At 43.6% G+C, this 14,717-nt stretch overlaps 1 long non-coding RNA gene across 1 annotated transcript; it reads left to right on the top strand.

Annotated features, from left to right (window-relative positions):
* The first annotated feature begins 2,662 nt into the window (after nucleotides 1-2,662).
* Nucleotides 2,663-14,074, top strand: LOC140710205 (uncharacterized). The gene is made up of 3 exons (XR_012091145.1): nucleotides 2,663-2,975; nucleotides 6,621-6,673; nucleotides 13,497-14,074. It is a non-coding gene; the product is annotated as an uncharacterized lncRNA (long non-coding RNA).
* The last annotated feature ends 643 nt before the right edge of the window (nucleotides 14,075-14,717 follow it).

Here is a 14,717-nt window from a genome sequence, read left to right as displayed (position 1 = left end):
CGCTCACATTTGGCTCAGAATAAATCTCTTTAAATATTTTACAGAGTTTGATTTTTTTTTTTTGTCAACAGTGAATTGTCATACTCCTTTTTAAGTTTGTATCTGTTTCCAACATCTTATCCTGTGTGCTTTCCATGTTGTGAAATATCTCTGAGAGTTCCCTTCATGTGAAGTTTTTTCTTTTTGACAGCATCATTTCCTTTGGGACATCACCCTCTTTGTCATGACCACTTTCTCATTTCTGTTAGTAGGTTTGCTACAAATTTTTCCCAATTCTTTTAAAAAGTATTGAAGTAAAAGGTATTATTTAAAAGGTATTGAAAGGTTAAAAGATGTTATTATTACTGAAAGGTAAAAGGTATTTGTCAGACCTCTGAGCCAAAGCTAAGCCATGATATCCCCTGTGATTTGCATGTACACATCCAGATGGCTGGTTCCTGCCTTAACTGATGACATTACCTTGTGAAATTCCTTTTCCTGCCTCATCCTGGCTCGAAAGCTCCCCCACTGAGCACCTTGTGACCCCTCACCCCTGCCCACCAGAGAACAACCCCCTTTGACTGTAATTTTCCTTTACCTACCCAAATCCTATAAAAAGGCCCCACCCCTATCTCCCTCTGCTAATTCTCTTTTCAGACTCAGCCTGCCTGCACCCAGGTGAAATAAACAGCCATGTTGCTCACACAAAGCCTGTTTGGTGGTCTCTTCACACGGATGCACATGACATTTTGGTACCATGACTCGGATTGGGGGACCTCCCTTGGGAGATCAATCCCCTGTCTTCTTGCTCTTTGCTCCGTGAGAAAGATCCACCTATGACCTCAGGTCCTCAGACCGACCAGCCCAAGGAACATCTCACCAATTTTAAATCTGGTAAGCGGCCTCTTTTTACTCTCTTCTCCAATCTCTCTCACTATCCCTCAACCTCTTTCTCCTTTCAATCTTGGCACCACACTTCAATCTCTCCCTTCTCTTAATTTCATTTCCTTTCTTTTTCTGGTAGAGACAAAGGAGATATGTTTTATCCATGGACCCAAAACTCCATCGCTGGTCACGGACTGGGGAAGACAGTCTTCCCCTGGTGTTTAATCACACAGGGATGCCTGTCTGATTATTCACCCACGTTTCAGAGGTGTCTCACTACACAGGGATGCCTGCCTTGGTCCTTCACCCTTAGCGGCAAGTACCACCTTTCTGGGTGGGGGGCAAGCACTCCTGACCCCTTCTCTTCCTATCTCTACCCCTTCTCTGCTTTTCTGGGGGACAAGAACCCCCTGACCCCTTATCTCCACTTTCTGACCCCTTTCCCACTTATCTGGAGGGCAATAGCCCCCTGACCCCTTATCTCCATGTCACGACCCCTTTCCTGCTTTTCTGGAGGGCAAGAACCCCCTGATCCCTTATCTCTGTGCCCCGACCCCTTATCTCCACATTCCGACCCCTTTCCTGCTTTTCTGGAGGACAAGAACCTCGAGACCCCTTATCTCCATGTCCTGATCCCTTTCCAGCTTTTCTGGAGGGCAAGAACCCCCCAACCCCTTCTCTCCATATCTCTACTCTCTTTTCTCTGGGCTTGCTGTCTTCACTATGGGTAACCTTCCACCCTCCATTCCTCCTTCTTCTCCTTTAGCCCATGTTCTCAAGAACTTAAAACCTCTTCAACTCACACGTGACCTAAAACCTAAATGCCTTATTTTCTTCTACAATGCTGCTTGACCCCAATACAAACCCTATAGTGGTTCCAAATAGACAGAAAAGGGCACTTTCGATTTTTCCATCCTACAAGATCTAAAAAATTCTTGTCATCAAATGGGCAAATGGTCTGAGGTGCCAGACATCCAGGCATTCTTTTACACGTTGATTCCTCCCTAGTCGCTGTTCCCAATGCAACTCATCCCAAGTCTTCCTTCTTTCCCTCCCGCCTGTCCCCTCAGTCCCTACCCCAAGTATCACTGAGTCTTTCTAATCTTCCTATTCTACAGACCCATCTCACCTCTCCCCTCCTCACCAGGCCAAGCTAGGTCCCAATTTTTCCTCAGCCTCCGCTCCCCCACCCTATAATCCTTTTATCACCTCCCCTTTTCACATCTGGTCTGTCTTACAATTTTGTTCCTGTCCCCCTCCACCCTATAATCCTTCTATCACCTCCCCTCCTCACACCCTGTCTGGCTTACCGTTTAGTTCTGCAACTAGCCCTCCCCCACCTGCCCAGCAATTTCCTCATAAAAAGATGACGGGAGCTAAAGACATAGTCAAGGTTAATGCTCCTTTTTCTTTACCTGACCTCTTCCAGATCAGTTAGCATTTAGGCTCTTTTTCATCAAATATGAAAATCCCAGCGCAGTTCATGGCTCATTTGGCAGCAACCCTGAGACGCTTTACAGCCCTAGACCCTAAAAGGTCAAAAAGCTGTCTTATTCTCAATATATGTTTTATTACCCAATCTGCTCCTGACATTAAATAAAACCCCCAACATTAAATTCCAGCCCTCAAATCCCACAACAGGATTTAATTAACCTCACCTTCAAAGTGTGCAATAATAAAGTAGAGGCAGCCAAGTAGCAATGTATTTCTGAGTTGCAATTCCTTGTCTCCACTGTGAGAGAAACCCTAGCCACATCTCCAGGACACAAGAACTTCCAAATGCCTGAACCGCAGCAGCCAAGCATTCCTCCAGGACTACCTCCCCCAGAAGCTTGCTATGAGTGATGGAAATCTGGCCACTAGGCCAAGGAATGTCCGCAGCCCAGGATTCCTCTTAAACCGTGTCCCATCTGTGCGGGACCCCACTGGAAACTGGACTGTTCAACTCACCTGGCAGCCACTTCCAGAGCCCCTGGAACTCTGGCTCAAGGCTTTCTGACTGACTGCTTCCCAGATCTTTTTGGCTTAGCAGCTGAAGACTGACACTGTCCGATTGCCTGGGAAGCCTACAGGACCATCAAAGATGCTCTGGGTAACTCTGACAGCGGAGGGTAAGTCTGTCCCCTTCTTAATTAAAACAGAGGCTACCCACTCCACATTACCTTCTTTACAAGGGCCTGTTTCCCTTGCCTCTATAACTGTTGTGGGTATTGACCACCAGGCTTCTAAACCTCTTAAAACTCTCCAGCTCTGTTGCCAACTTGAACAACATTCTTTTATGCACTCCTTTTTAGTTATCCTCACCTGCCCAGCTCCCTTATTAGGTCAAGACATTTTCACTAAATTATCTGCTTTCCTGACTGTTCCTGGACTACAGTCACACCTTATTGCCACCCTTTTCCCCAGTTCAAAGCCTCCTTCGCATCCTCCTCTCGTATCCCCCCACCTTAACCCATAAGTATAGGATACCTCTACTCCCTGCTCGGTGACTGATCATGTACCCCTTACCATCTCATTAAAACCTAATCACCATTACCCTGTTCAACACCAATATCCCATCCTGCAGCACACTTTAAAAGGATTAAAGCCTGTTATCACTCGCCTGCTAGAGCATGGCCTTTTAAAGCCTGTAAACTCCCCTTACAATTCCCCCATTTTACCTGTCCTAAAACCAGACAAGGCTTACAGGTTAGTTCAGGATCTGCACCTTATCAACCAAATTGTTTTCCCTATCCACCCTGTAGTGCCAAAGTCATATACTGTTCTATCTTCAATACCTCCCTCCACAACCCATTATTCTGTTCTAGATCTCAAACATACTTTCTTTACTATTCCTTTGCACCTTTCATCCCAACATCTCTTCGCTTTCACTAGGACTAACCCTGACACCCATCAGACTCAGCAAATTACTTGGGTTGTACTGCTGCAAGGCTTCATGGGCAGCCCCCATTACTTCAGTCAAGCCCAAATTTCTTCTTCATCTGTTACCTATCTTGGCATAATTCTCATAAAAACACATGTGCTCTCCCTGCTGATCGTGTCTGGCTAATCTCCCAAACCCCAATCCCTTCTACAAAACAACAACTTCTTTCCTTCCTAGCCATGGTTAGTGTGGTCAGAATTCTTACACAAGAGCCGGAACCGCATCCTGTAGCCTTTCTGTCCAAACAAATTGACCTTACTGTTTTAGCATAGTTCTCATGTCTGTGTGCAGCAGCTGCTGCTGCTTTAATACTGTTAGAGGCCCCAGAAATCACAAACTATGCTCAACTCATGCTCTACAGTTCTCACAACTTCCAAAATCTATTTGCTCAAGACACCCACCATCGCTCAAGACAACTCTTATGCTGAGAAGGTAACTAAAAAAGCAGCCATCAAAAGGCATCAGATCCCATCGCTCAGGACAATGCTTATGCTGATAAGTTAGCTAAAAAGGCAGCTAGCGTTCCAACTTCTATCCCTCACAGCCGTTTTCCTCCTTCACATTGGTCACTCCCACTTACTCCCCCACTGAAACTTCCACCTATCAATCTCTTACCACACAAGGAAACTAGTTCTTAGACCAAGGAAAATATCTCCTTCCAGTCTCACAGGCCCATTCTATTCTGTCATCATTTCATAACCTCTTCCATCTAAGTTACAAGCTGCTGGCCTGTCTCTTAGAACTTCTCATTTCCTTTCCATCCTAGAAATCTATCCTTAAAGAAATCACTTCTCAGTGTTCCGTCTGGTATTCTACTACTCCTCAGGAATTTCTCAGGACCGCTCCCTTCCCTACACATCAAGTTCGAGGATTTGCCCCCACCCAGGATGGGCAAGTTGACTTTACTCACATGCCTCGAGTCAGAAAATTAAAATACCTCTTAGTCTAGGTAGACCCATTCACTGGATAGGTAGAGGCCTTTCCCACAAGGTCTGAGAAGGCCACCGCAGTCATTTCTTCCCTTCTGTCAGACATAATTCCTCGGTTTGGCCTTCCCACCTCTATACAGTCTGATAATGGAGCAGCCTTTATTCAAATCACCCAACAGTTTTTCAGGCTCTTTGTATTCAGTGAAACCTTCATATCGTTTACTGTCTTCAATCTGCAGGAAAAGTAGAACAGACTAATGGTCTTTTAGAAACACACCTCACCAAGCTCAGTTACCAACTTAAAAAGGACTAGAAAATACTTTTACCAGTTTCCTTTCTCAGAATTCAGGCCTGTCCTTGAAATGCTACAGGTTACAGCCTGTCAGGCCTCTGAGCCTAAGCTAAGCCATCATCTCCCCAGCGACCTGCACATATACATCCAGATGGCCTGAAGCAACTGAAGATCCATAGAAGTGAAAATAGCTTAACTGATAACACTTCACCATTGTGATTTGTTTCTGCCCCACCCTAACAGATTGGTGTACTTTGTAATCTCCCCCACCTTAAGAAGGTTCTGTATAATCTTCCCAACCCTTAAGAAGTTTCTCTGTAATTCTCTCCACCCTTGAGAATGTACTTGGTGAGCTTTACCCCCTGCCCCCAAAACATTGCTCTTCACTTCACCGCCTATCCCAAAACCTATAAGAACCAATAAAAACCTATAAGAACCAATAACCCCACCACCCTTTGCTGACTCCTTTTTTGGACTCAGCCCACCTGCACTGAGGTGAAATAAACAGCCATGTTGCTCACATAAAACCTGTTTGGTGATCTCTTCACATGGACACATGAAACACAGCCCATTTGAGCCTCTGTGTAGACACTCCTTTTTATTAGGTCACAGTCTCCTTCCAGACACCAGCTCAACTTGAACTGTACCCCAAAAACTTAGAGCCTAAAAACTCACCAACCAAGCAAGTAATTACACTGAACCCCATTGGGCACTCTCTAATTAGATGTCCCAGGTCCTCCCAATTCTTAGTCCTTTAATACCTGGTTTTCCTCCTTCTCTTATTCAGACCTTGTGTCTTCCATTGAGTTTTTCAGTTCATACAAAACCACATCCAGGCCATCACCAATCATTCTATATGACAAACGCTCCTTCTAACAACCCCACAATATCGCCCCTGACCACAAAATCTTCCTTCAGCTTCATCTCTCCCACTCTAGGTTCCCATGTTGCCCCAAATCCTGCTTGAAGCAGCCCTGAGAAACATTGCCCATTATCTCTCCATACCACTCCCCCAAAATTTGCACCACCCCAACACTTCAACACTATTTTATTTTTCTTATTAATATAAGAAGACAGGAATGTCAGGCCTCTGAGGCAAAGCTAAGCCATCGTATCCCCTGTGACCTGCATGTACACATCCAGATGGCCAGTTCCTACCTTAACTGATGACATTCCACCATAAAAGAAGTGAAAACGACCTGTTCCTGCCTTCACTGATGACATTACCTTGTGAAATTCCTTTTCCTGCCTCATCCTGGCTCAAAAGTTCCCCCACTGAGCACCTTATGACCCCCCACCCCTGCCCACCAGAGAACAACCACCTTTGACTGTAATTTTCCTTTACCTACCCAAATCCTATAAAACAGCCCCACCCCTGTCTCCCTTCGCTGACTCTCTTTTCAGATTCAGCCCACTTGCCCCCAGGTGAAATAAACAGCCATGTTGCTCACACAAAGCCTGTTTGGTGGTCTCTTCACATGGATGCGCATGACAGTGTTATTTAAAAATATTGAAGTAAAAAGTGAAGGGATTAAAGATTTAGTTCAGGTGGCCCATAGGAATGCTTGATTTGTGAGGTTGTTTCATTTAGACCCTTTTATTTTACACCTAGGAAAACAAGGCTCGCTCTACTTCACACAGTTAAAGTTGGAGTCTGGTCAGAAGGTAGGTCTCCACAGGCGGTTTGGTATATTATGGTATATTATTCTGTTATAATAAAGTAAATCTTGTGGTAGAGGCTCTCCATCAGCAGGAAGAAAAAAATCATTGGCTCTCAGAGTAGACATGGTTGATGTCATTTAATGTAAGATATGGGCTGTAACATGGGCCTTCAAGGTAATGTTCTTGAAGGATAGGCTGAATTTGAGGTAATGTAGATGAAGGAGAGTGGGTAGGGGTTGAAGTCCTGTAGAGTCAGAATGATATGGATGTTGAGGGCAGAGTAAAGGGAAGAGCTTGGCTGTCATGAGGGTCAGGGTTGGCAATGCAGCATGGAGTCAACAATGTTTGCGATCTTCCCAAGGAGGGCATCCAGGTTGAGATCTCATTGTGTAGAAGAAAGAAAATTGGAAAATGAGTGAGGAATTAGGGGAGTGCAGGAAAATGAGATAATAGACCATCAAATACCTTAAATTCTGTTTAATTCACAATATGTAAGGCACCAGAGTGTTGTAAGTGTCGAGGGGTGCAGCATCAGCAGAATAAATAAAGTCAGGATTGTCACGCACGTCCGTGTGAAGAGACCACCAAACAGCCTTTGTGTGAGCAATGAAGCTTTTAAATCACCTTGGTGCAGGCGGGGCTAAATTGAAAAGAGAGTCAGAGAAGGGAGATAGGGTAGGGCCGTTTTATAGGATTTGGGTGGGTAGTGGAAAATTACAGTCAAAGGGGGTTTTTCTCTTGTGGGCAAGTGTGGTGGTCACAAGGTGCTCAGTGGGGGAGCTTCTGAGCCAGGAGAAGGAAATTCACAAGGTTAATCACTCAGTTAAGGTGGGGAAGGAACAAATCACAATGGTGGAATGTCATCAGTTAAGGCAGGAACTGGTCATTTTCACTTCTTTTGTGATTCTTCACTCGCTTCAGGCCATCTGGATGTATACGTGCAGGTCACAGGGGATATGATGGCTTAGCTTGGGCTCAGAGGCCTGACATTCCTGTCTTTTTATATCAATAAGAAAAATAACATCAAATAATATTGAAGAGTTGGGGCAGCGAAAAATTTTTGGGGAGTGGTATGGAGAGATAATGGGTGATGTTTCTCAGGGCTGCTTCAAGTGGGATTAGGGGCAGTGTGGGAACCTAGAGTGGGAGAGATGAAGCTGAAGGAAGGTTTTGTGGTCAGGGGCGATATTGTACAGTTGTTAGAAGGGGCATTTGTCGTATAGAATGATTGGTGATGGCCTGGATGTGGTTTTGTAGGAGTTGAAAACTAAATGGAAGACACTGGGTCTGAATAAGAGAAGGAGAGAAACAGGTATTAAAGGACTAAGAATTGGGAGGGCCCAGAATGTCTAATTAGAGAGTGCCCAAGGGGGTTCAGCATAATGACTTGCTTGGTTGGTAGGTTTTTTGGCTCTATCCTTGAGTTTTTTTGTTGTTGTCGTCATATACCAAGCCAGATTGATTTAGGTAAAAACAACACTCTTCATTTAAAAACATACAGGGTCCTCTTTTTTAGCAGTAAGTAGAGGCCTCAGTGATTTTGGAGGAAAGAGAAATGCAAAGCTAGCAATTGTTTGTTAACAAGGAATTGCTTAAGGGAATGATACCTGGGGGTGGCAGGGAAATGAGTGAGGGGGTAGGAATCCTGGGGACCAAGAAGCAGCAACAATTTTTAGGGTGCACTGAGTTTCTGGGAAGGACATGGTGGAGAGAGAGGCCAAAAGCCAGTCTCTGACAATTCTAAACATTGCTCATAGTCACAGAGGCTGTTTATAGACTTAGAATGTGTGTAGTCTTTCAGTGCCTTGACAACCCTTCCCCAGCAGGGACACGTCAGGTTCGAAGTCCGAAGGTCACCCGAGCACTTATTTCCAAGGCCACCTACTCTAGGCCTCTCAGTCTCTGCTGAAGCAGGAATCAGCCCTGATCTCCTTATTTGGGTATTAAGGAGCTGGGAGCTCATCGGACCACTAAAGAACAGGCCGTTTGGGGAAATCATGGCAGATTAACAAAGGTTTGAGAGTGGAACTGGGCTCTCTGAATGCCAAAAGGAGGAAGCTGCCTACCCCTTCTGAGCCCAAGGCTCCCTCCTTTGCTTGGCTTATCTAGCAAGTAGCTGCAATGTCCCAGGAATGTGCTAAGTAAAGGAAGCAGATGGTTGGTTTCACTTTTAAAAGAAATTGCAACCTAGAGAAACTGGCAGAGATAGTATCCCTCCAGGGCTTCCGTTTCTCTGTGATGCAACTGGGGCCTGGAGGGAGCAGCTATGATGCAAATAGCTTGGGCCAGCACCAGAGGAATCTCTAGTGGGTGGAACTGTCAGAGGGGATTTTCTTTCTGTTGGGAAAAAAATTGCGTCCTTGCCCAGTGGTAAGAGGAAGAAGCTCAGGCTTTTCCTCTCTTGAATCTGCTCAATGAATGGAGACACAGCTGCAGAGGGTGAAATCTGTGTTCTGGTTCACTCGACCTGTTGGATTGTAAAGAGTAGTTGGTTTGTTTTTTTGTCACTGTAGAAGGGTCTTTCTCTTGGCCACCTTAAGCAAAGAATAAAATGGCTTGTTTTCTTCAAGGGAGGAAATCGATCCTCCAGATCTGTGCCAGCACATTTACTTCACACAGCATATTTCTGATCTACCCACAACATTTGGAAGTTTGCAGTTACAGAAAGTAGAAGGCTGTCCAGGTGAAATAAATGTCCTTCTGCGTCAAAACAGAATTGCTGTCTTGGCAGACATGTACTTTGCAAGATCATTTCCAGGAGTGATGACAGAGTTATGATGGCCCACAGAGCCTTGCACTTTCATTTACATAATTTGTGAGTTACACCCTGCCTTTTCTTAAAAGGAAAGATTAGGGTGGTTTACAAAAACAAACAAAATGAGCAACCTGGCGATTACAGCAGAGATGGAAGTTCTAACACAGGTAGATGGAAATATTTAATTAGTAAATATGCCAAAAGAAAAATCAATATTATTACTGTGAATCGCATGTTCAAATAGTGAAAAGAAAGCAGTCCAAGTAGCCAAGTAGCCAAAGAATTAAAAAAAAAGAAGAGGGAAGAGAGGGATCTGTACTTATAGAACATATAGCATTACACTATCATTACACTAGGTAGTTTTGTAGCTTTCCTTTAGTCCTTAGAACAGCCCTATGAGGGAGTTATTATCATTGTTCCTACTTTATAAACAATAGCAGGGAGTTTAAATATGGTAGCCCAAGATTGTAGGACTAGTAGTTGGGACTAGGATGCAGCTTTTTATTTTCATGCCTAGTGGGGATCCAAGAAGATAGAGAGTCTCAGTGGGGTTAAGAGTGTGGGTTCTGGAGAAACAGATATATGGGCTCAAATCCTGGCTCCAACTAGTGCTAGCTGCATGACTTCTGGAACATTATTTAACTTCTCCACGTCCAATCTCTGAAATGGGGATAATGAGGATTACATAAGATAATCTATATAAAGCAAGTAGAATAATACCTGGAACACAGTAAATGCTCAAAAAGTATTAATAATCGTTATACAGAAACCGTGCGAGTGGGTTGGCCGACAACTGTGTTGTGGTTTGTATCTTTTTTTCCTCCTGGATATCTTTTAAAGATAAAATTGAAACAGTGTCTGTCTATCACTCCTCTATCATAATTATTTGTACATTTATGGCAGCATATTTTTTGGTTGGCTCTTCCTATGGCAATGCATTGTAATATTCTTCATAGAAAATAGAAAGACAATTCAATATTTAACCTAGCATGGCTGATCAAAACTTGTTTTTTATGGATGACAGCTGGAAAAATTTTCTTTCATCTTCAGCATTATTTATTTATTTATTTATTTATTGAGACGGATTCTCGCTTTGTCGCCCAGACTGGAGTGCAGTGGTGTCATCTTGGTTCACTGCAAGCTCCACCTCCCGGGTTGTGATGTAAGAGGAAGAACAAAGATTAACAGATTAACCTTTGTTAATCTGCCATTAATTCCCCAAACGGCCTGTTCTTTAGTGGTCCGATGAGCTCCCAGCTCCTTAATACCCAAATAAGGAGATCAGCGCTGGTTCCTGCTTCAGCAGAGACTGAGAGGCCATTCTCCCGCCTCAGCCTCCCGAGTAGCTGGGACTACAGGCGCCTGCCACCAACACCCGGCTCCTTTTGTTTGTTTTGTTTTGTTTGTTTGTTTGTTTTGTATTTTTAGTAGAGACGGGGTTTCACCCTGTTAGCTAGGATGTTCTCAATCTCCTGACCTCGTGATCTGCCCACTCTGGCCTCCCAAAGTGCTGAGATTACAGGCGTGAGCCACGGTGCCCGGCCTCAGCACTCATTATTAAATGTTCCAGATGTAACTGCTTGCTGGAGGATAAAGCTTCAGAGAACTGCAGCCCTGGAGTTCTTTCACATCTAGGATGTGATCTAGGCTGAGAGCTACTGCCTCAGCTAGTCCAAATTGGCCAAGCTTTTTAGCTCCCAGTTTCCTATCCCCGCTGGGCTAGTCTTCAGGATGGGAGGAGGTCTTGAAGACTGAGTCATAGTGGCTCTCAAAGCAACATCTCATTAGATTCTTCTTCTTGGAGTGAACAATAGAGTCCAGAAGCCTGATGAGGTCTGCAAGCAGGTTGTTTCTGGGGGCAAGGTGCATGTATAGGTACTGCTGGCAGTCCGGGGACCCCACCCATGGCCCCAGTACCAACATGGCCAGCCCTAGGTACCACGCCATTCTTTTCTTGGCTGCATTCTTCCCTGGTGAGGAGTTGGCAGGACCAGACTGATATGCTGATCTGGAGCTGTTGGACTCCTAAACTTACTGCTTCTAGGGCTTGCTTGGACCTCTTCCCTGGGTTCATCCTTCCGAGGGTTAATGACAGTTGTGGTATGCGCATCCATATGCTTCAGAGAGGCTGAAGAATAGTGGTATTTATCAAAGATGGGATAAGGTGGAAGTTGGTCCTCCAGATTATGATGAAGCCTTATCTCCAAATAAGAGATTTTATTTAACAGTTTGGTACTTGATTGTAACATTTATGTATCTATGGTATGAGGGCCTCCCTTTGTACTCTTACCATGGCTTCACAAATTTTGTGCGTGGACCTGTTGGTGAGTGACAGATCTGTGATCACAATTTAGCATGTATCCTGGGCTCCTGCGCCCAGTTCATTCAGTTCTTTTCATGAGCCTTCTTCACCCTTACTATGAAAAACTACTTCTCCTATGTTTCTTGTGGTTTTACTCTGCTGGTCAAGTAAGAAATCTGAGGTTGCATTGGAGAAAGCAGGGCTCACTCTAGGTTAAGTGATAAAGCAGTTTGTTTTGTGTTCTCAGGCTTCTCTGACCCTTCTCTTTCCAGGCTGTGCTGTGCCCCAGGAGCTCTCTCTCTCAGGTCCCTCTCAGGACAACTGTTATATTTGTGTGAATTTATCTCAACAATTACCACTCTCAGGAATATTTGCATTTGAAGGCTTTATAGTACATTGGCCTTCAGGGATGCTGGGTGTCTGAGGGGTAAGAGATGAAGGGTTTATGTACCACCAGGTAGGTCAATGCCTGTGCAGCCTCTTCAAGGGCGCCGATCTGCAGGTTAGTTCTCCAAAGTCAAGCAGAATTGGTGCATTTTGTTAAGCAGTGGTTAGATTATACAATGGAAACATCTGACCCTAAGGGTCCTAAAAGATAATAACATTTTGTCAGGCACATAGCCCAAAAGGATATATATTTCATGAGTAAATAAATAATTATCCTGAGGAAAAAAGGATACTTCCATGATGCAACTTTAGAGAAAAATCTAGAAAGTATATGAAGCATCTGTTTTATGTATTGGTGGTTGCTTGCTTGACCAAAATTATGTGCATGTCTGTGTGTGTATGTGCGTGTGTGTGTAATGGGCTCAGATGCATGTGTATATTGGGGAAGATAAAAACATTTCAGCCTTGCCTGACACAGTGGCTCATGCCTGTAATCCCAGCACTTTGGGAGGCCAAGAGTGGAGAATCACTTAATGCCAGGTGTTTGAGACCAACATGTGCAACATAATGACACCCTATTGCTACAAAATAGTTTTTTAAAAATTAGCTGGGTGTGGTGGTATGCATTGGTAGTCCTAGCTACTCGGGATGTGGAGGCAGGAGGACTGCTTAAGCCCAGGAATTTGAGGTTGCAGTGAGTTATGATCTTACCACTGCACTCTAGCCTGAGTGACAGAGCAAGAACATATCTTAAAAAAGAAAGAAAGAAAGAGAGAGAAAGAGAGAAAGAAAAGTCAGCCTATGAGGACAAGGCCCATTACTTATTTCCTTCTTGGAGGCCAAAGGAGAGCCAGTAGTAATAACTGAATTGTGTTAGATACACCTCTACAGGGAAAGTTGTTCTACCATTTCAATAGATTTTATCTCTTAGTTCTCTTAAAAAATATTTGTTCACTTAGTTATTCACAGTCCCTGACATTTTTTCTTACCAAAATGTTGGTTGAGCATTTCAAATGGTAGTTCAGACCAATGTGGAGGCATCTAGTCTAGTGGCAAACAACATCATATATTTTAAGAAGTTTTGAGAATATCGCCATGGTCACACCATAAATCAGAGCAACAAAGTTCAAATAATGATAGCTAAATTTACCTAGTTCTTACTACATGCCAGCATGGATGTAAAGATTTCACATGTATTAACTCATTTAGTCTTCATAGCATCTTGATGAAGTTGGTAGTTTTATTAGTCTCATTAAGTTGGTACTGTTGTGCTCTGATGAGGTTCAGGGCATATTCTTCCTCAAAATATGGCACCTTCGCATTTGAGAAAACTGCAGAAGCAGGAAGGTTCTCTCATCTTCCCCTCTCCCTTTTCCCCGAAGCAGGTCATAGAAGGTTCATTCCAGAGGCGCCCGCCTTATATCTGAAGTAAAGCAACGTCCTTATCTCTGAAGACACAGGAGACATGAGAAGAATCTGAACAAACAGGCCTTGCTGTTTTCCCCAGTTTATTACCGTTAGATCCTACCTGCTTTGTTCAATCATACTTCTCTACAACTATCCACTTCTTTATCAGACTAAGCATAAAGATGCACAGATTTCCTTTTGTGTGTGTGTGTGTGTCATCATTTCTAAAGGCTCCTGTGTCACATAAAGCATATTAAATAAATTTGCATGCTTTCCTCTTGTTAATCTGTCCTTTGTCATACGAGCCTCAGCCATAAACCTCCAATGGCAAGAAAAGACATTTTCTCTTTCCTATACCTCCTTTCAGGAAACTGGGGCACAGTGAAGTTATGCAGCCTGTACAAGATTACATATCTTACTAGGAGTGGAACTAGAATTCATACTCAGGTAATCTGGGTCTGGATGCTTTGCTCTTGACCACTGTGCTATACTGTTCTGATAGGAGGGCCAACCACATGATACTCACCCCTATAGCCTCTGCACCTCGCTTATGTGCAAAACGCTTCAAGATGTCAGTCTGTGGAACACCTAGGATAATAGGTATACATTTCACACTGTGTTCCCAAGGAGCTGTAGGGTTTCAAAGAGATGTATTAAGATCAGTTCTCAGTGGGAGGAGGAAGCTGATTTGGCCAACTCTGGAATCACCCATCCTAATTCTCCTTTTGTCTGTTTTACATATCATGGTTTCACATATTATTTATTTGGAAAAAGGGTTCTGTTATTGATCATTCAAAAGAGTTTGGGGCCCAGAAGACAAAAATTCCATTGAATATGCAAGTAACAAAAACTTTGACTTAGGTTCTAATGTAATAATAAGCAACAAAGACTTGGAGAAGCTGATCAAATCTGAACCTGACTCAAAGTTGTAACCCCCATGGGGTACATTGGACAACAGAATCAGGATCTAAAATGTCTCTAAATGCTAAAGTTATGGACAGCATGAGCAAGTTGAATGACAGTGATAATGTAAATTTATAGATTTAGGACCAAAAGCAAACCCAAATGAAAGAAAAGCAGATTCACTGGATAGGTACTCCGGGGCTTAGTAACGGCACATGTAAACAATAGCTAAGAGTTTAATAGCTAAGAGTTTAAGTCAACAATATTTGAGCCCAGTATGATTTGCTGATAAA

Source organism: Chlorocebus sabaeus, chromosome 25 (genome assembly GCF_047675955.1).
Source record: "Chlorocebus sabaeus isolate Y175 chromosome 25, mChlSab1.0.hap1, whole genome shotgun sequence".
In the NCBI taxonomy this organism is placed as follows: Eukaryota; Metazoa; Chordata; class Mammalia; order Primates; family Cercopithecidae; genus Chlorocebus; species Chlorocebus sabaeus.
This window is presented reverse-complemented; position numbering and strand designations above follow the sequence as displayed.